This window comes from Equus caballus, chromosome 21 (genome assembly GCF_041296265.1).
Source record: "Equus caballus isolate H_3958 breed thoroughbred chromosome 21, TB-T2T, whole genome shotgun sequence".
NCBI lineage: Eukaryota > Metazoa > Chordata > Mammalia > Perissodactyla > Equidae > Equus > Equus caballus.
In genome coordinates this window covers 12,443,406-12,470,911 of record NC_091704.1, presented here as the reverse complement: position 1 = coordinate 12,470,911, position 27,506 = coordinate 12,443,406, and the positions used below count along the sequence as shown (strand labels likewise).

The 27,506-nt window shown below is 36.1% G+C and overlaps 1 pseudogene; it reads right to left on the bottom strand.

Moving 5' to 3' along the window:
* Positions 1 to 20,054: 20,054 nt before the first annotated feature.
* LOC138919743 (regulator of DNA class I crossover intermediates 1-like) overlaps positions 20,055 to 27,506 on the bottom strand; it is a 72,475-nt pseudogene continuing 65,023 nt past the window's right edge.

The window sequence follows — 27,506 nt, the reverse complement described above, 5'->3', positions numbered from 1 at the left end:
ACAGAACAACCAGAAAACAAGTGATAAAAAGGCAGTATTAAGCCCTCATATATCAATAATCACTCTAAATATAAATGGACTGAATTCTCCAACAAAAGACACAGAATGGCTGGATGGATTAAAAAACAAGACCTAACAATATGCTGCCTGCAGGAAACACATCTCAGCGCCAAAGACAAAATAGGGTTCAGAGGGAAGGGAGAGAAGACGATACTCCAAGCTAATGGCAAACAAAAGAAAGCAGGTATTGCCATACTTATATCAGACAAAGTAGATTTCAAGATAAAAAAGGCAATGAGAGACAAGGAGGGGCAGTATAATGATAAAAAGGACACTTCACAAAGAGGACATAACAGTTGTAAATATATATGCACCTGCCACAGGAGCACCAAAGTATATAAAGCAACTATCAACGGACCTCAAGAAAGAAATTGACAGCAACACAATAATAGTAGGGGACCTCAACCCCCCACTTAGATCAATGCATAGACCATCCAGACAAAAAGTCAAGAAGGAAATAGTGGAATTAAATGAAAAACTAGACCAAGTGGACTTAACAGATATATACAGAACACACCATCGAAAAACAACAGAATACACATTCTTCTCAAGTGCACATGGTACATTCTCAAATATAGACCATATGTTTGGAAATAAGGCAAGTCTCAATAAATTTAAGAAGACTGAAATCATATCAAACATCTTTTCCAAACATACTGCTATGAAACTAGAAATCTACTACAAGAAAAAAGCTGGGAAAGTGATAAATATGTGGAGACTAAACAAGATGCTATTGAACCACCAATGGATCAATGAAGAAAATAAAGGAGAAATGAAAAAATATCTGAAGACAAATGAAAATGAAAATACACCATAAAAGTTCAAATGGGATGCAGCAAAAGTGGTCTTAAAAGGGGGGCTGGCCCCGTGGCCAAGTGGTTAAGTTCCCGTGCACCGCTGCAGGCGGCCCACTGTTTCGTCAGTTCGAATCCTGGGCGCGGACATGGCACTGCTCATCAAACCACACTGAGGCGGCGTCCCACATACCACAACTGGAAGGACCCACAACAAAGAATATACAACTATGTACCGGGGGGCTTTAGGGAGAAAAATTTAAAAATCAAAAAAAGAAAAAAAGTGGTCCTAAAAGGGAAATTCATAGCAACATAAACCTACCTTAACAAAAAAGAAAAATCTCAAAAAGTAATCTTAACCTACACCTAACAGAACTAGAAAAAGAAGAACAAACGAAGCCAAAAGGCAGCAGGAGGGAAATAAAAATTAGAGCAGAAATGAAAGAAACAGAAACCAGAAAGACAGTAGAAAGGATCAATGAAACAAAGAGCTGGTTCTTTGAGCAGATAAAAAAACTGACAAACTCTTAGCCAGACTTACTAAGAAAAAAAGAGAGAAAACTCAAGTAAGTAAAATTAGAACTGAAAGAGGAGAAATTAAAATGGACACCACAGAAATACAAAGTATTACAAGACAATAAAAACTATATACCAACAAATCGGACAATCTAGAAGAAATGGATAAATTCTTAGTCTCATACAACCTGCCAAGACCGAATCAAGAAAAAATAGAGATCTGAATAGACCAATCATAAGTAAAGAGATGGAAATAGTAATCCAAATCTCCCAAAAATAAAAGTCCAAGACCAGATGGCTTCTCTTGAGAATTCTATCAAACATTCAAAGAAGATTTAACACCTATCTTTCTCAAACTATTCGAAAAAATTGAAGACACAACATTTCCTAACCCATTCTCCCAGGCCAACATCACCCTGATACCAAAGCCAGACAAGGACAACACAAAGAAAGAAAGTTACAAGCCATATCACTGATGAACAGAGATGCAAAAATCCTCAACAAAATATTGGCAAACCGAATACAGCAATACATTAAAAGGATCGTACAAGATGATCTACTGGGATTTAACCAGGGACACAGGGATGGTTCAACAGTCACATGTAATACACCACATTAACAAAAGAAGCAATAAAAACCACACCATCATCTCAATAGATGCAGAGACAGCATTTGACAAGATCCAACATCCATTTATGATAAAAACTCTCAATAAAATGGGTATAGAGGGAAAGTACCTCAACACAATAAAGGCCCTATATGACAAACCCACAGCCAATATCATACTCAATGGGGAAAAGCTAAAGCCATCCCTCTGAGAATAGGAACAAGCCAGGAGTGCCCACTCTTGGCACTCTTATTCAGCTTGGTACTGGAGGTTTTGGCAAGAGCAATTAGGCAAGAAAAGGAAATAAATGTATCCAAATTGGCACAGAGGAACTGAAACTCTCACTGTTGGCAGACAACATGATCTATATATAGAAAACCCTAAAGAATCCATCAGAACCATTGGGAGCAATCAAGAACCAGGGCTAAGTTGCAGGGCACAAAATCAACTTACAAAAATCAGTTCCATTTCTATCCTCTAATAATGAACTAACAGAAAGAGAACTCAAGAATACAATCCCATTTACAATCACAACAAAAAGAATAAAATACCTAGGAATAAATTTAACCAAGGAGGTGAAAGCCCTATACAATGAAAACTAAATGATATTATAGAAAGAAATCGATGATGACATAAAGAAATGCAAAGATATTTCATGCACATGGATTGAAAGAATAAAAATAGTTAAAATGTGCATATTACTTACAGCAATCTACAGATTCATGGCAATCCCAATCAGAATCCCAATGACATTCTTCACGGAAATAGAATAAAGATATGGGGCAACAAAAGACCCCAAATAGGGGTCAGCCCCATGGTTGAGCGGTTAAGTTTGCGTGTTCCGCTTCAGCGGCCCAGGGTTTCACTGGTTCAGATCCTGGGCGCAGACATGGCACCGCTCATCAAGCTATGCTGAGGCGGCATCCCACATACCACAACTAGAAGGACCCACAACTAAAAATATACAACTATGTACCAGGGACTTTGGGGAGAAAAAGGAAAAATAAAGTCTTTAAAAAAAAAAAAAGACCCCAAATAGCTAAAGCAATCCTGAGAAAAAAGAACAAAGCTGAAGGCATCACAATCCCCAACTTCAAAATATCCTACAAAGCTACAGTAATCAAATCAGCATGGTACTGGTACAAAAAGAGACACACAGATCAATGGAATAGAACTGAAAGCCCAGAAATAAAGCCACACATCTACGGACAGCTAATCTTTGACAAAGGAGCCAAGAACATACAATAGAGAAAGGAAAGTCTTTTCAACAAATGGTGTTGGGAAAACTGGACAGCCACATGCAAAAGAATGAAAGTTACACTATTATCTTATGCCATATTCAAAAATTAACTCAAAATGGGCTAAAGACTTCAAAGTAAGACATGAAACCATAAAACTCCTAGAAGAAAATATAGGCAGTACACTCTTTGACATGAGTTTAGAAGCATCTTTTCAAATACCATGTCTACTCAGGCAAGGAAAACAAAATAAAAAATAAACAGATGAGACTACATCAGACTAAAGAGCTTCTGCAAGGCAAAGGAAACCAGGAACAAAACAAAAAGACAACCCACCAACTGGGAGAAAGTATTTGCAAATCATGTATCTGACAAGGGGTTAATCTCCAAAATACATAAAGAACTCACACAACTCAACAACAGAAAAACAAACAACCTGATCAAAAAATGGGCAGAGACATTTTTCCAAAGAAGAGCTACAGATAGCCAAGAGGCACATGAAAAGATGTTCAACATCACTAATCATCAGGGGAAACGCAAATCAAAACTACAATGAGATGTCACTTTAGACCTGTTAGAATGGCTGTGATTACCAAGACAAAACATAAGAAATGTTAGGATGTGGAGAAAAGGGAACCCTCACGCACTGCTAGTGGGAATGCAAACTGGTCCAGCCAGTATAGAAAACAGTACGGAGATAGCTCAAAAATTAAAAATAGAAATATTATATGACCCGGCTATCCCACTACTTGGTATTTATCCAAAGAACTTGAAATCAACAATTCAAAGAAACTTATGCACCCCTGTGTTCACTGCAGCATTATTCCCAATAGCCAAAACATGGGAGCAACGCAAGTGCCCATCACCTGATGAATGGATAAAGAAGATGTGGTGTATACATACAATGGAATACTACTCAGCCATAAAAAAACACAAAATCATCCCATTTGCAACAACATGGATGGTCCTTGATAGGATAATGTTACGCGACATAAGCCAGACAGAAAGATGAACACCAAATGATTTCACTCATGTGTGGAAGATAAACAAACACATGGACAAAGAGAACAGTTTAGAGGTTACCAGGGGGAAGGGGGTTGAAGGGTGGGCCTAAGGGGTAAAGGGGCACATATATACGGTGACTTACACATAGTAATGAACACGTGCAATTTCACAATGTTATCAACTATAATGACCTCAGTGAAAATTTTTTTAAACTATCATCACCCCTATTTTATGGATGAGGAAATAACTGAGTCACAGGAAGTAAAGTTACTTATATCAAGTACCACAGCCTATAAGTCTGAACTTAGACCCAGGTCAGTGTATGCCAAAGCATTTTTAACCACTATTCTTCATTATTTCTTCTTTACAACGAGCTTTATATCATGGAAAGTTTTATAACTGCCTCTACCTGAAAGTTTTGTAGTATTTTCCTCCCGCAGAGTCAGTGTTTATGGATTTAGGAACTAAAACATAACTACTGGATAGAACTGAAATGTGAAAGGATTGGTATTTAGTTAAAGTCTAAAATGATCAGTAATTTCCAAAAACATGCCAAAATTTACATTTACGAATTATCCAATAGAATCCTAACAAGCTTCCTTGCTCTGAAGTCTGCTCTGTCTGAAATTAATATAGCTACTCCAGCTTTCTTTTGATTAGTGTTAGCATGGTAAAATCTTTCTCCATCCCTTTACTTTGAAATCAATATGTGTCTTCATATTTAAAGTGGATTTCTTAAAGACAACATATAGTTGGGTCTTGTTTTTTGTCCACTGCCACAATCTGTTTTTCAATTTATGCTTAGAATATAGAAAATATATTTAGACCACTGACATTTAAAGTGATGTAATAGCTACCATATTTGTTACTATTTTCCACTTGTTGCCTTTGTTCTTTGTTCCTATTTTTGATTTCTTTTTCTGCCTTTTGTGATTTTAATTGAGCATATTGTATGATTCCATTCCTCTCTTTTCTTAGCATATCAATTATACTTCTTTTTACATTTTTTTAGGGGTTGCCCTAGAGTTTGCAACATACAAGCATAACTAATACAAGTCCACTTTCAAATAACACTGTATCCCTTTCACAGGTAGTGTAAGTACCTTCTAACAACATATCCCTAATTCTTCCTTCCTGTCCCCTGTATCATGGCTATTCATTTCACTTGTACATAAGCTATAAAATGAATACATTGTTGCTATTATTATTTTGAACTGTTTCCTATTCAATCAATTAAGAATAAGAAAAATAAAAGTTTTTAACTTACCTTCACTCGTTCCTTCTCTAATGCTCTTTTCTTGATGCAGATCCAAGTTTCTGACCTATATCATTTTGCCTCTGAAGAATTTTTTCTTTTTTAAGATTGGCACCTGAGCTAACATGGGTTGCCAATCTTTTTTCTTCTTCTTCTTCTTCTTCTCCCCAAAGCCCCCCAGTACATAGTTGTATATTCTAGTTATGAATGCTTCTGGCTGTACTATGTGGGATGCCACCTCAGCATGGCTTGATGAGTGGTGTTACATCCATGCCCAGGATCCAAACTGGTGAAACCCTGGACCACCGAAGCAGAGCATGCAAACCCAACTACTCAGCCAAAGGGCCTACCCCTGAAGAATTTCTTTTAACATTTCTTGCAAGGCAGGTCTACTAAGCAACAAATTCCCTCAATTTTCATCTGAGAAAGTCTTTATTTCTCTTTCACTTTTGAAGGAAAATTTCACAGGATCCAGAATTCAAGGTTGGTGAGGTTTTTTTCTCTCAATACTAAATATTTCACTCTACTCTCTTCTTGCTCACCTGATCTCTGAAAAGAAGTCAGACATATTTCTTATCTTTGTTCCTCTATAAGGTGTTTTTTACCTCTGGCTTCCTTCAATATTTTTTCCATCTTTCATCCTACAGTTTGAATGACATGCCTAAGTGTAGGTTTTTTGGCACTTATTTGAGCTTCCTAGATCTTTGGTTGTTATCTGGCTTTAATTTGGGGAAATTCTTAGTCATTATTGCTTCAAATATTTCATCTGTTCCCTTCTCTCTTTCTTCTCCTTCTGTTATTCCCATCCCATTACATGTATGCTACATCATTTGTAATTGTCCCACAGTTCTTTGATATTCTGTTCAATTTTTTTAAGTCTTTTTTCTCCTTGCTTTTCAGTTTTGAAAGCTTCTATTGACATATCCCCAAGGACATGGATTCTTTCCTGAGCCATGTCCAGTCTACTAATGAACCCAAAGGCATTCTTCATTTCTGTTACAATGTTTTTGATGTAGCATTTCATCTTGATTCTTTCTTCAAATTTTCATCTCTCTGCTTACATTACCCATCTGTTCTTGCATGGTGTCTCCTTTTTCCATGAGAGCCCTTAGCATATTAATCATAGCTGTTTTAAGTGCATAGTCTGATAATTTCAACATCCTTGCCACACCTGAATGTGGTTCTGATGCTTACTGTGTCTCTTCAAACTGTGCTTTTTGCATTTTAGTATGCCTAGTAATTTTTTGTTGAAATCTAGACATGATATACTGGGTAAAAGGAATTCCAGTAAATAGACCTTTAGTGATATAGTTGTAAGGTGTGGGAGGAAGGGAAGAGCTCTATATTCCTAGGATTAGGTCTCAGGTTTTTAGTGAGCCTGGGCCCCTTCACACGTGCTTCTCAGTTTTTTCTTCCCCTTGGGCAGGACAGGATGGCTAGAGAGAGCTGGAATTGGACATCTCCCTTCTCCAAGTTTCATCAGGCTTGGATAAAGCCCTAGCAGGTCAGGCTCTAGTAACAGTTTCTCTTGAGGCCTTGTTAAGAAGAACAGAATGGTCTGGACTATTTCAAAATGATTCCTTTACTTCCTCCTGCCAGAAGCCTGAGAGGATTTTTCTCCAGTATTGGCTGTTAGAACCTGGCAGAGCTCTTGGAAATAAAACTCAAAAAAATGTATTGGAGCCTCACTACGAATGCACCCTCCTGGAATTTTTAACTCTCAAACTTGTCCACACTGAGCCCCCAGCAATCCACCAATTACAGTTTAGGTTTCTCACCTTGGCACTGGTTCCCGTGGAGGTTTCTGCTCTAGACTTTCTGCTTAGGTAAGTTGTGATTTTCTGTGTCCTCTTGTCTTTAATTTCAGGGGCAGCAATTTGCCCTGGGACCTCACTTCTCATATGGAAGTTGCTGATTTTCAGTTTGTTCAGCTTTTTACTTGTTGTTAGGATGAACTCCAACTTCCAACATCCTTACATGCTGGACTGGAAACCTAATAAGCTTCCTCAACTCTGTAAAATACAATTTGAAAAACTCCAGCTGAGGTAGGCAACTTTTTATATGCTTGAAGAGCCACTTTTTCTACTAAGAGGAACTACTGGACAAGTGATCAGAAGACACTGAAGCCTTTTTAGAGGTGTTTACAATCAGGGAAATCCCTGAGCTCCAAGATAGCTGTACCTTTAGGAACCAAAGTAAATAAATTACCTTTATATTTGAGGTTTAATCAGAAAACTCAGGTAACCTGAAAGTGCCAATAGAGAAGCCCTCTATTGCTAGATGTTAGAGGTCATTTATCAACACACTTGATAAACATATCATAGGTATAACTGGCAATTACATGACCTCTTCCTCCCTCAAACAACAAAAGGATGTTTATGGGGGATGAAGATGGCAGCATAAGAAGAGCCTGATCTTACCTCCTCCCACTTTCACAACAAATGTACAGCTACATATGGATCAATTCCCCCTGAAAAGAAACTAGAAGCTAGTAGAACACCTGCTCCACAACAAAGGAGAAAAAGGACCACATCAAGATGGGTAGGAGAGGCAGAGAAATAGCCCCAAATACCCCCATCCCCAGCATGGTGGCACACAATAGAGAGGAATGTCACCAGATGGGCACTTCTCCCAGAGAGTGAGGGGTGGGCTCCCCACATCAGGCAGTCCAGCCCCTGGGGTCTGCACCAGAGAGACAAGTTCCCAAAATATGCGGCTTAGAAAACCAACGGGGCTGACAACCAAGGGTTCCAAAGTGCTAAAGGAAACAGATCCCCTCTTAAAGAGCAAACATGCAGTCTCACTCACCTAGAGACCCAGCAAAATAACAGCAGTCTGAAAAATGCTAAAACTATATGTGAAAGAGAGTCATTTGTGAATCTAAAAACAGCAGCTAGAGGGGTGGGGGATGGTGAAAACACTCACTGGGGACTGAGGCACTGGCAGAGGCCACTGCTGCGCTCCCCACCTAACCTGCCCACACAGGTGGCTACAGCATTCCCTGCTCTCTGGCAGGTCATGCAGGTGTGAGCAGACACAGCATTCTCATGCAGCCTAGCTAAAGTCTGAGAGCCCATGCCACTGTGACTGAAGAATGAGTGACAGAGGCATTATCCCACTCCCAGCCTAAAGCCGAAATGAATTCCCCTGCCCCTGGGCTGGGGCTCACAAGAGAGAGCAGTCACGACAACCTCTCACTCCCAGCAACAACCCCCGAGCCTACCATCACACAAGAGCAAAGACAGGGCACATTCCAGCTTCAATGTGAAAGCCCATGAGCATGCTCATTCAAGTCAACCCGACCCCTGCTTGTGAAGCCAGAAAGCAAGCCCTGCACCCTACACTCTCAAACTTCCTGGCTAAAGCCAGGAGGCTAATGGAATCAACACAGGGGACACTCCCTGACTGCCTGGCCCTGGTAGCTGTTGTTCCTGAAGTCCATGGAACTGTAACAATCAGAAAGACAGTTCTTAACAGGCTACCATCCACCCAGGGCACTGCACCAACAGCAGGCTGAAACACAAACCTAGTCTTCCTATAAAAAAAGGCATATTTACCTAGCCTGGAGCTTCACCCTGAGGGAGAGGCTTCAGGTTTCCCACACATCTAGAGGCTAATGAGGCACTCTCAGGGAATGCAAGAAAGGAGATACTATCCTTGCACACCCCCTTGGCCTCACTACAGCTCAACAAGACTCCCCAGAAGGGAGCTTACACACTCATCAGGAACCCCAATATCTGCAACTATTGCCCTGGGGACACCACCACATCTCCTAGTCTGGAGGCCAGTAGGGATTACAACTGTAGCCCCAGAGGGCTTCCAATCAACCTGAAACTAGGTGCTAAATGAGATCTGTCCTCTTGGAACAATGACAAGTCTTGGCACACCCTCAACAACAGAGGCACATCAAGAATAAATCAGACAGTCTAGACAAACACAAAAGTTGAGAGAGACAACTGAGTAGGGTTGAACGAGAAGGACCATCACCTACACAAGACCACACTTTCAAGATTGAGAGAGGTGGGAGTTTTCCCTAATACATAGAAACAAACACAGAGAGTCAAGCAAATGAAAAAACAAAGAAATATGCTCTAAACAAAGGAACAAGATAAAACGTCAAAAAAAGACCTTAATGATACAAAGATAAATAATCTACCTGATAAAGAATTCAAAGTAATGGTCATAAGGATGCTCACAGAACTTGGGAGAAGAATGGATAAACAGAGTGAGAAATTCAACAAAGAGTCAGAAAATATAAGAAGAACCAGTGAGAGCTGAAGAGCGCAATAAGTGAAATGAAAAATACACTAGATGGAATCAATAGCGGATTAGATGACAGAGAAGTATGGATCAGTGAGCTGGAAGACAGGGTAGTGGAAATCACCCAATTAGAACAGAAAAAGAAAAAAGAATTTAAAAAATGAGGAAAATTTAAGGGACCTCTGGTGCAAGGTCAAGGATACTAACATTTGCATTATAGGGGTCCCAGAGGAGAAAAAAGAGAGAAAGGGGCAGAAAACCTATTTGAAGAAATAATGGTTGAAAACTTCCCTAACTTGGCTAAGGAAACAGAGATTCGGGTCCAGGAAGAACAGAGAGTCCCAAACAAGATGAACCCAAAGAGATCTACACCAAGACATATCATAAGTGAAATGGCAAAAGTTAAAGATAAAGAGAGAAAAACCACTAGTCACACACAAGGGACTATCAAATGATTTTTCAGGAGAAGCCTTACAGGCCAGAAGGGAATGACAGGATATATTCAAAGTGCTGAAAGGAAAAAACTTACAACCAAGAATACTCTACCTGGCAAGGTTATCCTTCAGAATTGAAGAAGAGTTTCCCAGACAGGGACACTACCACTGAACAGTTCAGCACCACTAAACTAGCCTTATAAGAAATGTTAAAGGGACTTCTTTAAGCAGAAATAAAAGGGCCATAACTAGAAATCAGAAAATATACGTAAGAAAAAACCTCACTGGTAAAGGCAACTATATAGTAAAGGTAGTGGATCAACAACTTATAAAACTAGTATGAAAATTAAAGGAAAAAAGCAGTAAAATCAACTGTAGTTACAGTAAGTAGTTAAGGGATACATGATAAAAACTTGTAAAATATAACATCAAAAACATAAACTGGGGGATTTAAAAATATAGAGCTTTTAGAAGGCATTCGAACTTAATGAACTTTCAACTTAAATAGACCTCTCTACATAGAGATTGTTATATATGAACCTCACGGTATCCACAAACCAAAAACCTATAATAGATATACAAAAAATAAACAGAAAGGAACTCACATGTAACAATAAAGAAAGTCAACAAACCACAAGGGAAGAAAGGAACAGAGACGAACTACAGAAACAACCAGAAAACAATTAGTAAAACTGCAATAAGTACATATCCATCAATAATTACTTTAAATGTAAATGTACTAAATTTTCAAATCAAAAGACAAAGGGTGGCTGAATGGATCAAAAAACAAGACACATCTATATGCTATGTCTAAGAGACTCACTTCAGATCTAAAGACACACAGAATGAAAATGAAGGGATGGAAGAAGATATGCCATACAAATGGAAAAAAAAGAAAGCTGGGGTAGCAATATTACTATCAGGCAAAATAGACTTTAAAACAAAGACTGTAACAAAAGACAAAGAATGGCAATATCTAATGACAAAGGGATCAATCCAACAAGAGGATATAACATTTGTAAATATTTAGGCACCCAACATAGGAGCAACTAAATATATAAAGCAAATATGTAAAGAGAGAAACTGAAGTAATACAATAATAGTAGAGACTTTAATACCTCACTTACATCAAACGATAGATCATCCAGACAGAAAATCAACACGAAAACATTGGCCTTAAATAACACACTAGAACAGAAAGACTTAATAGATACATAAAGAACATTCCATCAAAAAACTGCAGAACATACATTCATTTCAAGTGCGCATGGAACATTCTCCAGGGTAGATCACATGTTAGGCCACAAAAAAGTCTCCAGAAATTTAAGAAGACTGAAATCATATCAGGCATCTTTGCTGACTACAATAACGTAAAACTAGAAGTCAACTATAAGAAGAAAACTGGAAAGAACACAAATACATGTAGACTAAACAATATGATACTCTACAACCAACGGGTCAACAAAGAAATAAAGAGGAAATCAAAAAATACCTTGAGACAAATGAAAATGGAAAAACAACATTCTAAAATCTATGGGATGCAGCAAAAACAGTTATAAGATGGAAGTTTATAGCAATACAGGCCTATTAAGAAAGAAGAAAAATCTTGAATAAACAATCTAATTTTACACCTAAAGGAACTAGAAGAGGAAGAACAAACAATGATCAAAGTTAGTAGAAGGGAAAAAAAATAAAGTTCAGAGCAGAAATAACTGAAAGAGACGAAGAAAACAATAAAGATGATCAGTGAAACTCAGAGTTGGTTCTTTGAAAAGATAAACAAGACTGACAAACCTCTAGCCAGACTCATCAAGAGAGGACCCAAATCAATAAAATTAGAAAGGAAAGAGGAGAAGTTACAACCAACAGAAATACAAAAGACCATAAGAGATTACTATGAACAATTATACACCAACAAATTGGATAACCTAGAAGAAATGGACAAATTCCTACAAACACACATCTTTCAAGATTGAATCATGAATGAATAGACCAATTACTAGTAACAAAACTCAATCAGTAATTTAAAAACTTTCAGAAAAACAAGTCCAGTACCAGACAGTTTCACAGGCGAATTCTACCAAAGACTTAAAGAACAGTTAATACCTATCCTTCTCAATTTATTCCAAAAAATAGAGGAAGAGGAAGAAATGCTTCCAAACTCATTTTTTTTAAAGATTTTATTTTTCCTTTTTATCCCCAAAGCCCCCCAGTACATAGTTGTGTATTTTTAATTGTGGGTCCTTCTAGTTGTGGCATGTGGGATGCCACCTCAGCATAGCTTATTGAGCAGTGCCATGTCCGTGCCCAGGATTCGAACCAGTGAAACCCCAGGCCACTGAAGCAGAGCACACGAACTTAACCACTCAGCCAAAGGGCTGGCCCATCCAAACTCATTTTATGAGGCCAACATTACCCTGATACAAAAACTAAACAAAGACATCACAAAAAGAGAAAATTACAGACCAATATCTGTGATGAACACAGATGCAAAACATTATGTTAGCAAGACCAAACTCAACAATACATTAAATGGATTATACACAAAGATCAAGTGGGATTTATGCCAAGAATGAAAGGCTGGTTCAATATCCAGACATCAAAGTGATAGGATAAAACTCATACGATCATATCAACAGATGCAGAAAAGCATTTAACAAAATTTAACATCTACTTATGATAAAAACTCTCAATCAAGTGGGTATAGAGAGAATGTACCTCAACATAATAAAGGCCATATATGACAAATCCACAGCTAACATCATATTCAACAGTGAAAAACTGAAAGATTTTCCTCTAAGATCAGGAAGAAGACAAGGATGTCCACTTTTGCCACTTTTATTCAACATAGTAAGACAGTCCTAGCGAGAGCAACTAGGTAAGGAAAAGAAATAGAAGGCATCCAAACAGAAAAGAAGTAAAACTGCCTCTGTTTGCAGATAATATGATATTACATACAGAAAACCCTAAAGACACCATCAAAAACTGTTAGAGCTAATAAATACATTCAGTAAAGTTGCACAATACAAAATCAACATGCAAAAATTGGTTGTACTTTTATACACTAGCAATGAATTATCAGAAAGCAAAATTAAGAAAATAATCCCATTTACATTTGCATCAAAAAGAATATAGTAACTAAGGATAATTTAACCAAGGAGGTGAAAGACCTGTATACTCTGAAAACTATAAAACACTGATGAAAGAAATTGAAGATGACACAAATAAATGGAAAGACATATCGTGCTCATGGTTTGGAAGGATTAATATTGTTAAAATGTCCATACTATGCAATGCAATCTACAGATTTAATGCAATCCTATCAAAATTCCAATGGCATTTTTCACAGAACTAGAACAAACAATCCTAAAATTTGTATGGAACCACAAAAGAGCCCGAATAGCCAAAGCAACCTTGAGAAAGAAGAACACAGCTGGAAGTATCAAGCTCCTTGATTTCAAAGTATACTACAAAGCTATAGTAGTCAAAATAGTATGATACTGGCACAAAAACAGGTACCTAGGTCAACAGAACAGAGAACCCAGAAATAAACCCATGAGTATATGGTCATTTAATCTATGACAAAGAAGGCAAGAATATATAATGAAGAAAAGACAGCCTTTTCAATAAATGGTGCTGGGAAAACTGGACAGCTACATGCAAAACAAAAAGAAACTGGACCACTATCTTACACCATATACAAAAATATATTTGAAATGGATTAAAAGTTTGAATGTAAGACCTGAAACCATTAAACTCCTAGAAGAAAACATAGGCAGTATGCTCTTTGACATCGGTCTTAGTAGTATTAGTAATATTTTTTTAGACCTGTCTCCTCAGGCAAGGGCAACCAAAGAAAACATAAACAAATAGGACTAAATCCAACTAAAAAGCTTTCAAACACTGAAGGAAACCATCAACAAAATGAAAAGGCAAGCTACTGAATGGGAGAAGATATTTGCAAATCATCTATCTGATGGGTTAATATCCAAAATACATAAAGAAGTTATACAACTTAATATCAAAAAAACAAACAACTTAACAAAAAATGGGCAGCGGGCCTGAAAAAACATTTTTCCGAAGAAGACACACAGACAGCTAACAGGCACATGAAAAGATGCTTAACATCACTAATCCTCAGTGAAATGCAAATCAAAACCACAATGAGATATCACCTCACATCTTTTACAATGGCTATCATCAAAAAGACAAAAAATAACAAGTGTTGGCAAGGATGTGGAGAAAGAAAACCCTCATGCACTGTTAATGGAAATGTAAATTGGTGCAGCCACTGTGGAAAATAATATGGAGGTTCCTCAAAAAATTAAAAATAGAACTACTATATGATTCAGCAGTTCCACTGCTGGGTATCTATTAGAAAACAAAAACATTAATTTGATAAGATATATGCACCCCTATGTTCACTGCAGCATTATTTACAATAGCCAAGATACGAAAGCAACCTAAATGTCCATTGATAGATGAATGGATAAAGATGATGTGGTATATATACAAAGAAATATTATGCAGCCATAAAAATGAATGAAATCTTACCATTTGTGACACCACGGATGGACTCAGAAGGTATTATGCTAAGTGAAATAAGTCAGACAAAGATAATTCCTTTACAACTTCACTTATAGCGGAATCTAAAAGAACAAAACAAACAAACCAGCAAAACAAAAGAGGAACAGACTTATAAACAAACTGGTGGTTGCCAGAACGGAGGAGGGTTGGGGGTAGGTGAAATAAGTGAATGAGATTAAGAGGTGTAAACTTTCACTTATGAAATAAAGTCATGGGCATATAATGTATAGGGAATATAGTCAATTATATTGTAATAACTTTGTACGGTCACAGATATTTCAGTTAAATATATGTTGGAGCTCCTTACTCTATTCTCCTTATTAACTCTCTCTCATATTTTCTACTACTTTTTCTCTCCTGCATTCTGGATAATTTATTCTGATGTATATTTCATTTCACTAATTCTTTCTTCATTTATGTCTAATATGCTGCTAGACCCACTTATTGAGTCTTCAGCAGGTGGCAGAAATGGAAAACTGGGACTAGAGACTTGTAAAACTGAAAAAATTAGCAATGTTAACATCTAAGTTATACCTATAAAAACAATTCATTCATCCATTTGTCATGGTTCCTAACCTGTCAACGTGGATTACACCAGGAGCAAACCCTAAGTCAAGTATTCAAGTGCAGGTAGTTTATTTGGGGTGAAACACTGGCCTGGAATTAGAGAAGTTAAACAGGAAAGGAAGGAAGTTAATAAAGGGTTTATTATCAAGAAAGTTAACACTGTAAGCAAGTGAAGCTTAATCCTTGTGGAGAACTCTGGAAGAATGGTGTTTCTCCAACTTCAAAGTGCACAACATCACCTATTTAAGCAGAGATTCCTGGACCTCACTCCCAGGGATCCTGATTCAGTAGTTTTGGGGTGGGTTTTGTGAAAATAAATACAGGAAACCTCATTTAAAATAGAGCTGGGGAGCCCTGAAGGGGAGCTTTCATGCACTATCACTTGCCATACCTTACAGACCTCAAACAGGAAAAAGCATACCTCACAATCCCCAACAGGAAGAGGCTTACTTGACACACCCCAGCAGGAGGAAGGAAGAATTTCTCTTTGCCCAGCAACAGCGTGGCCAATGAGAAACCATCACACTCAGTCAATGAGAAGTCATTACCACCATGAACTCAGTCTCCTCCAAAAGACTTTTGTTCAAAACAGCCCCTCCCAGCTTTCATCTTTCCTCTGTAAAAGCAAGCCCCTCTCCTCTCTTCTCTGGACTTGCCTATGGTTAGCTATAGTTTGCATGTCCCAAATTACAAGTCCTCCGCTCTTCCCAAATACATTCATTTTGCTGGTAAAATAACAGGCTCTTTTGTTTTTTAAGGTCAACAGTTCTAAGAATTTGTATTTCTAACCAACTCCCAGGCAGTAGTGATGTTAATGCTACAGGTCAGTGGATCACACTTTGAGTAAGCAGTAGTATAGAACACACTTCTGAGGGAGTTATCTTGCCCAAGAGGCAAGGAAACTGGGGTATTTATCCAACAACTCCCAACAGTCATTGTTTTACAAGGCTGCTCTCAAACAGCATTAATTCCCTGGTACTTCCTGCCTGACTGCACATTGGCAGAGCAGGTGTCTGCAGCCAAGAGAAACCCCTCAGGAAATGAGTCACATGTGCTGGCAGCTGAAATCAGTTTGGCATGTATTGACATGGAAAATGCCAAGGAAATGTGAGCAGATCATTGACACCATTTGCTACACTGCTATGTATAGTGTCATGGGGAAAATACACATTAAGCAAGAAATTACACAAATAAATTACAATGATAAGTGGTATAAAAGTAAATTACATGAGGCTCCCACTAAAGATAGCCTCATATTATTTCAGATGGCAACCTCCTAGAGTAGTTGATGCTGACCAAAACAATGCACTTTTACAACTCTGTTAAACACCAACTCCAGATCGGTATCATACACATCTGCCATTACTGAATGCACAGTATCTTATTTGAAGTCACTGTGATTGGCAGTTTACATTACAAATGTGTGCGTAATTATTATTAAGTTTTCCATTTGTTTCATTTGGATAAACCTTAGCTAAGATTTACTTTGTTTTATAAACCTTAAATTGCAAATATGAAAAGCAAGCTGTTTGTTTACTTCAATTATTTTTTTTTATTAAATGGTTTCACCAAGAGAAAACCTAAACCAGTATTGTATTTTGAGAAGTATGTTATAACTTATTCTATGTCTTTTTTATTTTGTAAATCTATACTCACTTTCCTTCCTAAATATATTTATCTCCTTAAAGCATCTAAAGAGTTAGCAACTGCAAAGTTAGGGAACAGTCCACAAAACTATCCTTACTTCAGTGGTTTCAAGCACACACTCAGATTTGATAATTTGCTGGAAGCACTCACTGAAAGCTGTTGTACTCACAGTTACAGTTTATGACGGGGAACGGACATAGATTAAAATCAGCCTAGGTTAGAAACACATAGGACAGAGCCTAGGAAAGGAATAAGTGTGGAGCTTCCAGTTGGCCTCTTCTATGGACAGTGTTATTTTCATGGTATCAATGTGTGACAACACCCACAGAGTACTGCCAAACAAGGAAGCTCATCTGAGCCTTGGTGTCCAAAGCGTTTATTGAGGCTCCGTAACAGTCCCATGGCTGATTGCCCACATGGCTGATCTCATTTTCTAGCTCCTTAAGAAGTCAAGCTGATACCGCTTGACTCTAAGTACCATCCTAAATCACACTGTTACTATCTGGCTTGGCCCAAGGTCCCCCCGCAAACAAAAACATTTCTGTCAGGCATGATATCCCAGGGCTTAGCAATTACCTCCCAAAAGCCAAGAGCTCAGGCCAGATTTCTTTTTGGGCAAGTTTAAATTCTCTACTACACTGTGCCTTACTCTGTTCTCATTGTGTGTGGTCACTGCACTAAAAAGCCCTGACATTCTTCTTCACCTTTTTGAGCTTAACTGCCACATTATGATACTGATAAAAATATAACTAGTTGTGGACTTTTGTAATATACATGCTTCAACACTGCTAGACTCTCATTAGTATTTGGGAAAAAGTCAGTTTATTTGCTATTTGAAACCCACCCAAGACTCACGGCTCAATCTTATTCTAGTATCATCAGTGAGAGTTTTCTTTTTCCATATATAGGCATACCTTGTTTTATTGTGCTTCACTTTCTTGTACTTTGTAGATACCGCGTTTTTGCGAGACCCTCCACCAGCAAAAAGATTACGACTTGCTAAAGGCTCAAACGATGGTTAGCATTTTTTAGCGATGAAGTATTTTTTAATTAAGGCACGTACATTTTTTGTTGCTGTTTTTAAAGATTTTATTTGGGGCAGGCCCGGTGGCGCAGCAAATAGTGCACACGTTCTGCATCTCGGTGGCCCGGGGTTCGCTGGTTTGTATCCCGGGTGGGGACATGGCACCACTTGGCAAACCCCATGCTGTGGTAGGCGTCCCACATATAAAGGAGAGGAAGATGGACATGGATGTTATCTCAGGGCCAGTCTTCCTCAGCAAAAAGAGGAGGATTGGCAGTAGTTAGCTCAGGGCTAATCTTCCTCAGAAAAAAAAAAAAAGATTTTATTTTTCCCTTTCCTCCCCAAAGCCCCCCAGTACATAGTTGTGTATATATATATTTTTTAGTTGTGGGTCCTTCTAGTTGTGGGATGTGGGATGCCGCCTCAGCATGGCCTGATGAGTGGTGCTATTTCCGCGCCCAGGATCCAAAACAACAAAACACTGGGCCGCCTCAGCGAAGCGTGTGAACTTAACCACTCGGCCACAGGGCCAGCCCTCTGTCTTTTTAGACATAATGCTATTACACACTTAATAGGCTACAATACAGTGTAAACATAACTTTTATATGCACTGGGAAACCAAAAAATTCCTTTGAATCGCTTTACTGCAGTATTTACTTTACTGCAGTACTCGCTTTACTGCAGTGGTCTGGAATTGAACGCACAATCTCTCTGAGGTATGCCTGTATTGGTCTTCATTGCTATATATGTCATATTTTGCAAAATAATAATGAGGATAATCAATCTATGATGTAATACCTTTTCTTTAATATCAGGATGAAAATCTGGCTTTTTGAAAAGCTATCAATTGTACATCAGATAGTTAGATTTTCCTTTCATGAGATGATTACTATACTTGAAAACAATTACTTAGGAGCGCATTGTTCTCTCTCTGAGGCAGCAAAGATAACTTCCTAAAACTAGCTAAAAACCTGAAGATTGCTACTGTTTAAACACTAACTTTTAGTATTTATAAATTGTTACGCTTCAAATCCCCTCTGCAATACAAACTATTGAGTGATATCCATGCATGTAAAAATGCAGTATCTAATCATTCTTTTCCTTAAAGGCACAGAAACTCCGTAGCAATTTTATTTTTGGTTCCGTTAGATAGGAGAATGCCCCCTGTTGCACACTTTGTAATACAGTCATACAAATGTCTGAGTATGAACATTTAAAATCTTACTGCAAAAAATGTTATGTTGGAAACAAAACTTGTATTTTATAAATGAGAAATCTTGATGTAATATTTATGAAACAAATCTTAGCAATATTAAAATTAGTGAACATAAATCATTTTTTCCAATGTTGAACAATTCTTTTATAAAAGTATGAAAACATTTTTTTAATCTTGAAGAAAATAACACTTTCCTTTGAATTAATATAAGTTGGTACTTGTATTACAAAAAACATTATCCAGGGCCCACCCAGTGATATAGTGGTTAAGTTTGCAAGCTCTGCTTCAGCAGCCCGGGGTTCACCAGTTCAAATCCTGGGCAAGGACCTAGACACCTCTCATCACACCATGCTATGGCAGCATCCCACATACAAAATAGAGGAAGAGTGGCAACACATGTTAGCTCAGGGCCAATCTTCCTCATCAAAAAAAAAAAAAATGTTATCCAAACAAAATAGAAAATATATTGTATCTAAAACTTAATGCCAGAAATTTTTACTGAGGGTATAATATTTAATGTAAGTAGCTAAGAAAATCTTATAATGAGGTTAGAAAACATATTTGATATTTAGTATTATTTTGTGTCTTAAAATCTTGGAAGAGAACATTTTGACTAAAACATGCAAATGCACCAAATCTAACAATAAATGTGACAAGAAAGCAAGTAAACATATTTTTAATCCACAAACAGCAGCATATCATAATATAATGAATAATCACCATAAGAATGATAGTAAATTTACATATATATTATTTTCTAAAAACTTGAAGATACTAAAGAAATATCTATGCAAAGCAAATGCATAAATTAATAATATTAAAATGTTTAAAAATAAACCATAAATATATCTTGTGACTACTTCCACCTTGTGCTTAGCTGCATTTTCTCATTCCTTATTATGTTAATGAAATTCTGAACATTAAGTGAAATGCTAAATCTCAGGCTGAGATCTTAACATATTAGCTGTTCTTAAGGATTTCCTGCCCTCCAGTGGTATCTGCCTTAATATTTTCACTGCACCTTTCAACATTACAAAGAGAAGACACATCACTTATACATTTACATTTTGAAATTATATCACGCTCTATGGCAGCATCTAACTTTTCTTTCATTACAGGTTCACTCTCAGTTTGTACCCATGCATCACATCTTGCAACTTGTACAGTGCAATTACTGCTTTTGTTTTGCACAATGTGTGCTGAATCACACTGAGACTGTGGAAACTGATCTGTCTTATCTTTAAGTGAGAACTGGTGAAAATTCTATTTTGTTTATGAATTTTGGCATTGTTTTTAGCAATCCTATCATGTGGAAGTTTTGCCATCCTTTCTAAATAAAAACTGATAGTTGTTTCTTTGGTTTTGATGGATCTCCTATTTGAATCTTCAATTTGCTGCAATATTTGATCTTCATCTTCAGACAGCTAAAAGAAATTTAGTAATTTTGCTGTAAATGATGCTTTAATTTTAAAAAATCATTCAATGACTTCAAAGCAGACATTCTTAAATTCACATCATGGAAAATTTCAAAATACAGAAGAGACTTTGGCAGGTGGCAAGTCAACCTGGACTTTTGATTTTTAAAAATCATGGAGGTTATGGATTTTTTAAATAACAAGAACAATAATGATAATGACAATCCTTGTATTAAAAATTCAAAAGAAAGGGTCGGCCCTGTAGTGTAGTGGTTAAGTCAGGCGGGCTCCACTTCAGCAGCCCAGGTTCATGGGTTCAGATCCCATGGACCTACACTACTGCCAAGCCATAATGTCTTGGCAACCCATATACAAAATAGAGGAAGACTGGCACAGATGTTAGCTCAGGGCTAATCTTCCTCAGCAAAAAAAAAAAAGAGGAAGATTAACAACCGATGTTAGCTCAGAGAGAATCTTCCTCACCAAAAAAAAAAGAAAGAAAGCAAAAGAGCTAAAAAAGAGAAGGGGAATTTTGTCTCTTATCAGTCTCTATAATCACATGCTACATAATCCCCCTACCCTTTCACACAGAGGAAACGATATACACCACACTCTTCAACCACTTAAAAAGAATGGAGTAGAGGTAATAACTTCGAAAGAAACAGTTGACACATATAACTTGTTCAACTATTCACTCATTGACTTTAGTCAAAAAATATCTATATTGTATCTTTTATGGGCCCAGTCTCATAAAAGAAACAACTTAAGGAGAGTATTGGCTAACAGAAAATCAAATAGACAAAAGGAAAATTAAACAGCAATAAATATCACAACTGTTACACAAAAAGTCAAATTTTAAGTACTTTTAATAGGTTTATATTTCAATTTACTAGCTTGAATTTTTCAACTTCACAAAAAAATTTATCTCTTAATTACTGCACTAACCAAAATATTCTTTTAGTGAAAATCTTATATAAAAGTACTGATTAGCCAAGCTAAAAAAAAAAAAAAAAAAGGCAGAGTTAACATTAAAAACCAAAATGAGGTATACGTCTCAGTTGTTTGGCACTGAAATAGGAAAAGTAAGCCCAAGAAACAGCATTAAGACTGGCTGCACACAAATTAGAGAAAACAAGCTCAATACATTTGTTTATTCAAGAAACAAGTATTTTTTAGCATCTGCAATGCAAGTGAAGCAGACACAGTTGCTGCCCTCTTAAAGCACACGTTCTCATTGGTGGAAATGGCATTAACCAAATAATCACACGCGTGCATATGTAATGACAGAATGAGAAAAGCACTATGAAAAACAAGCATGAAGGACCTTGAGAGGATAATTGAGGGGCCTAATTTAGATTGAGGAACCAAAGAGGGGCTTTCAGAAGTAGCGACATATTTACGCTAAGACCTAAAGGATGAGCAACAGTAAGGCAGAGGAAACAGGATATATAAATAAATGCCCTGAAGCAGAAGAGAGACTGATAAACTAAGGAAAGTGAAATGTCGTACGTGTGGAGTGTGGTGAGAGAGGGAGAACACCAGAAGTTGAAGATGTAGCCAGACTCTAAAGTAAAATAGAAATCCACTCATAGGAATAACATGATTCAATTTAAGTTTTCAAAAGATCACGATGACTGCTAACTGGAGAAAAAGTGGAACAAGAGTGGAAAATAGATTTCTTAGGAAACAACCACAATAGTTCAAGAACAAGATGATGGTACCTTAACTAGGGTATTGACACCAGAAGTTGAGGAAGTAGATAAATATGCCAAGTATTTCGGAAGTACAATTGACTGAATGAAGTGATGGAATGAATGGGGTTAAGGAAGGCAGATGAGGCAGAAAGAAATGACAGTTAATTACTAAGTTTCTAGAGTGAGCAATTGAGTGGACAAAAAGGTATCACTAATATAGGAAATATCAATAAAACTGACTTGGGGAGAAAATCAGGGGAATTCAGTTTGAGGAATAAAAATAAGGAGATTTTTGTGAAACATCCAAGAAGAGGTATCCGCTAGGAAACTGGACATCTAAATAAGGATCTGGGCTAAAGTCATAAAGTTGAGAACTGTCATCAACTAGACAGTATATAAGTCATTGGAGCACATAACATCATCTAGAGTTTGGAATGTAGGTTAAGAGAAGAAAAGGATCCTGCAGCAAACCGTAAACACTATGTCATTTATATAGGAGGAAGGGTGGAAGAGAAGTAGACAAAGGCATAAAGTAGCACTCAAAGAGGTATGAAAAAACCAAAAGAGTGTGTTATCATAAAAGCAAAGAGAAGAAAATGTTTCAAAAAAAAAAAGAACATAATTTCTATTAATATTACTAAAAGTTCTTGTAAAATAAAAACTTTAGTGTCCAACGAATTTGACAAAATAGAAATCACTGGGGTCCTTCCTTAGCAAGAGCAGTTCAGATGGAAAGTGAGAGACAAAAGGTGGACGAAATGAATACGGAAGAATTGATGGAGGAGAATTCCATTAAATGTGATTTATGAGAAATGCAGCATTCCCACTCAGAACATAGCATGTCATTCCAATTATTCAGACGACAGTCTTCAGTAACACTTTAGTGTTTTCTTCATATAAGCCTTAAGGTTTTCTTTTTGTATGTATTTTTGGTTGTTTTAGGTTTTCAATTCTTATGAGTGGGTTCTTTTAAAAACTCTTTTAAAAGAAACACAACTTTATCATATACACACACACATATCCTGATAAGATTGGCTTTTGTCAATAATAATGAACACATTCATTTATACTTTAATTTTATATTTCTGTTTACGTTCTTACATTTTTAATATTTTTCATTTTTTGTTTACATTTATATTTCCACTAGTTATTGTCTCAACTATTTGTTTCAGAATGTAAAGGTACACTATGAGATATACAAAGAATTCTAAACTAGTATAGCATATATTAATAAGCAAAAAAACGAAAAGCATAACTTACCATCTCTGAACTAGAACTGAAACAACTATCTGTGGGCCTTGGAGAGTAACTGGTAGACCAACTACTCTGTGAAGTCTCAAGATCTGAAAACGAACATTTAACTCATGAAGAATGGTATTTATTAATACTCTACTAAATATATACACAGGCAGCAGATATCAGCTGGTAACATAAGTTTAGCTAACATACTGCAGAGCATTTTAAAAGTGTGCCAAAACTAGTTAAAACTTGAGAAACTCCGCATCTTGAATTTCTGACAGAGTATTACGGGTTTATTCTACACTTAAAAGTTTTTCATCTACAAGTAAAATAAGGGTACATAAGGCAAGAAAGGAGAACAGAGAAAATTCAATTGATTTTTTCTAATATACGAACAATGTTTTATGAACAAATAATTTAAATAATAATTTAAAGTGTCAACCTACAGGAAGGAGGAATAAGGCAATTTATTAAGTCCAAAAGCACCAGATATTTGCTAATCTAATAAACGAAGCTTCCTTGTACAATAAAAGCTGTATTTAAAAAATCAACTCAAAGCATCCAGTCCGATATTCTTTCATTATGTGCTTAATGTGTTCTCTTATGATAGCAAGTAAAGTTTAAAAATAGGCCTGAGAAGTAGGTCATGACTCCTCACAATGCATAAATACTGTAGACCAAGAGGGACGTGCATTCACACTAAAGTAGCAACAAAAACAACAAAAAGTACCTGCCACCAAATCTAACAAGAGACATGCAGAATCTACTTGAGGAAAACTTTAAAGTGCTTAAAGGTGTTCTAAACAACTATTAAAGATACAAAATTAGGCTGAATTAACAAAAAGACATCCCTTGTTCTTAGATAGGTCTACTCAACATCATTAGTATGATAATCCACACTAAATCAATATATACACTTAGCATTTTCCTTATAAAACTAAAATATTTCTTTGGAGCTACACAAGTTGATTTTAAAGTTTATATAAAAAATAATCAAAATTAGCCAGAAAAATTCTTTAAAAAGTACAAAGGGAGGTGTAACTGTTTTAGAAATTAAGCATACTATAAAGCACTTACCATAAAAATAGTACAGTATTAGCACACAAAGATTAGGAAAGACCAGTAGAACAGTAAAGAAAGCCCAGCACATATGAAAAGTTAGTACATAAAAAAGGTGGTATCACAAATGCCTAGGGAAAAGATGCATTTTAAAAACCTGAATCAATACACATCTCACACCTTAAATCACAATAAACTCTAAATGGATTAAAGATTTAAGTGTAAAAATATAAAATCATACTAACACTAGAAGAAAACATTAAGTGAATTCATTTAACCTGGGAGTGTAGAGTCTTTCTAATTAAATCCAGAAGTATAAAAGAAAAGATGAATAAAATCAACCACATAAAAAAATACATTAATCCTTTGGCAAAGCAGGAGATATCATAAGCAAAGTCAAAACAAATCTAAAACCAATAATAAACTAGGAGGAAATATTTGTGACATATCACAAAGACCTAAATCTCTTTAATATATAAAGAGTTCTTAAATATCAAGAAAAAAATACCAAAAATTCAATTGGTCAAAAGACATGAATGGAGACTTTAAAGAAAAAGAAATGAAAACAGACATTAAATATTTTTAAAAGACGCTCAACTTCACTTACAGAAAAAGAAAAGCAAACTTAAACTGCCATCTATCCGTCTGTCTACCTATCTATTTTTATAAAACTCACAAAAATTCCCAAGTTTGAACACAATCCCTATTGGTGAGGCTGTGGAATAAAAAGGCACATTTCTGGTGAGATTGCCAAATGATGCAACAGGGAATTTGGTAATATCTATCAAAATTGAATTTTGGCAATAATAACTACACAAAAAAACAATGTATCTCCCCTTTGACACAGCAATGCTACTCCTAGAAATTACCCTGAAAATGTACCTCCATAATTAAGAAACATATACACAAAGTTGTTCACCAAGCATTGTTTATAAGAACACAATACTGGAAACAAGCCAAATGTCCACCAACAGGGCATGACTGAATAAACTATAGCCCATCCACATAATAGATTACCAAATTGTCATAAATAAGGGATGAAGAAATGTCTAGTACTAAGATGGAGAAATCTATAAGAAACTTACTAAATAAATGAATCCATTTAATTCATCTATAAAATATCCTATATTACACAAAATATCCTATACTACATTTAAGTGAGAAAAGTGGAGAACTAAGACTCATGTGAATATGTGTGTTTATATATTCTTAGGCTTTATTTTGAAGAAAAACAGAACACAACAAAACATAGTAAAACGATAAACCATAAACCAATAAAAAAGTTACTCATATGAGGCAAAAGGAAACAGGGCAGACAAGATAGGATAGAAACCAGACTACTGGTTTACACTTCAAAAATTTAAATTAAATCCAAAAGAAAAAAGTTGATAAAGATTTCTAGGTATCCTAGCAAAGTAGATATCCGAAAGAATCATTCTATCACAGAATATCTAAAAAGTACCACAAACTATTTTTCATAAAAAGACAGTATAGACTAAAATGACCACTCAAATATGAAGTATTTGCTACACACAGCCTACAAGCAATTAGAATCTAGTATATATATATGAAAGATATATAGGATATATACATATATATCTACACATGGAAAAGATATATCCTATAAGGAAAGCCAAACTTTCTAAAAGAAATATGACCAATAGACATGAAAGATATTTCACAGATAAACAGGGGTGGCAAATCAACCTAATTAATAATGGGAAATATAAATTAAAATTACAATGAAATACCAGATTCCAACAATGATAAAAAGCTGATCCAGTGTTAGTGAGAATATGGAACAACTAAGAGTCTTAGCTCCTGCAAGTGGGAGTTTAAACTGGCACAACTACTTTATAAAACAATTTTGTATTACCTAGAATAGATGAAGATGCGCATAACATTTGAACTAGCCAATTCTACTCCTTGACTCATATTCAAGAGAAATTTTTTATACATGTGTCCCAGGAGAAATGTCAAGAATTGTCCAAGTAGCATTGTTTATTATAGCAAAATATTCAAAACAATCTAAATAACCAATGCCAGAAAATGTATAAATTGAGGTACATTCACACAACAGAAGGTTGCATAGCAGTAAATAAATAATGAAGTATATTAGAGTCACAAATATCAGAGTGGGTGAACAAAGAAAAGCAAGTTGCAGCAAAATATATAGCATTTGCCTCAATCTGTGAACAGTTCAAAACCAAGCAATGTAAAAGTCTATGTGTGATACCATAAAAACAAATTCAGGATAATAGTTACCTCTAGGGGGCAGGATAGGAAATGCAATTGAGAAGATCTTCAAATGTACTGATTACGTATTATTTCTTAAGCTACAAAGTGAGTACAAGGGTATCTATTTTACTATTATTCGCTAAAATGTACATATATGTTACATATATTCATCATGTATAACACATTTTATAAAAGATAAAAGTAGTTTTGAAGACAATTGCATTACTAGTATATTCTAAGATATCTAGGAAACATATTTGCTGGAAAAAAACTAAAAAAAAAGCACTTAAAACAATTTCCACTTAAATGTTAGTTTTTTTAAAAGAAAAAAATTCACTTATACTGACAGACTTTCTTAGTAGAGGTTGGCCTGCCTTTTAAAGAACACGTTCCTCCTTTTTCCATCAGAATCTAAAAGAAAAATAAAATTTAAGAACTCCTAAGTATACACAATAATATCCACTTATAGCTCCCTTTTCACCCCGCCAAATCATTTTACAGTACTCTTCCTTCATATTACTTTAATTCCACAAAGATAATTTTAAACTCCCAAAGAAAAATTTGCCTATGACAAACAATAAAACAAAACAAAATTGAAATTCATTTAGAAACAGCAAGCAACAGAAGAGACACTTGATAAGAAATGAATTG